Source organism: Euprymna scolopes, chromosome 37, assembly GCF_053919585.1.
Source record: "Euprymna scolopes isolate OS-2025 chromosome 37, ASM5391958v1, whole genome shotgun sequence".
Classification (NCBI taxonomy): domain Eukaryota; kingdom Metazoa; phylum Mollusca; class Cephalopoda; order Sepiida; family Sepiolidae; genus Euprymna; species Euprymna scolopes.
This window is the reverse complement of record NC_136518.1, coordinates 35,536,420-35,537,252: the sequence shown is the minus strand read 5'-3', so window position 1 is coordinate 35,537,252 and position 833 is coordinate 35,536,420. Positions and strand designations below refer to the sequence as shown.

At 36.1% G+C, this 833-nt stretch overlaps 1 pseudogene; it reads right to left on the bottom strand.

The window, feature by feature from the left end:
* Positions 1-253: 253 nt before the first annotated feature.
* LOC145261458 (5S ribosomal RNA) lies at positions 254-370 on the bottom strand (annotated as a pseudogene).
* Between the last annotated feature and the right edge of the window lie 463 nt (positions 371-833).

Genomic DNA, 833 nt, shown 5'->3' with positions numbered 1-833 from the left:
CATATTTTCTTTACATAGTCAACGAATATTTTTTATACCCTTAAATTCAAACTTTACAAAAGTATTTTTCTCATCAGAGGAATAAGTCTACCTTTGAAATAATAAAATACCTTTAAATATTTTTCATTCATTCATAGCCCTTGAGCCCCTGGAGGGGCACAGGCCATCTACCACTTTTTGTAGATGTTTTTGCAGCGAGGAGTTCTTTTTACAGGATGAGGGTGTTGGCCCCACGCCCAACCTTCCCAGAAAGTACATACAGCGCCTAGCCTTCCCAAATGGTCACCCATCTGGTACTGGCCAGGCTCAACGTTGCTTAACTTCGGTGATCTGGTGAGAACTGGTGTGTCAACGTGATTGTGCCGTACATTAAATATTTTTAGAAAATATTAAAAGTTTTAGTTTTTGAACATTTTTAAAAACAAGTACAATTATATTTCCATATAACAAGAAAAAAATATGTGATTCCCAAACACCTGTTTCACCCTCTCTTAGTCCTTCAGTATGGCTAGAGATAGCAAGTGTTTAAAACTGATTATTTGAAACCTAATAGTTTACTCAGCAATCAAGATAAACCTTACTCGATTACATTCGCCATTGCCACCAAGATAAAAGAAATTATAATGCTTATATTTTACACTAGCAGTTCAGCCCGGCTTTGTTTGGGCCCTATGTACTGTTCATAACTTTATGTGCATATGTGTATATATATATTAAAAAGTTTGACTCATGTCCAGGTAACCTACATCTAAAATTTCAAGTGTTTTGGCCCAAGATTGGTGGAGGAGTGTGATAGAGTCTTCAATGGTCAACTCTGTCAATTTTGACCTTTT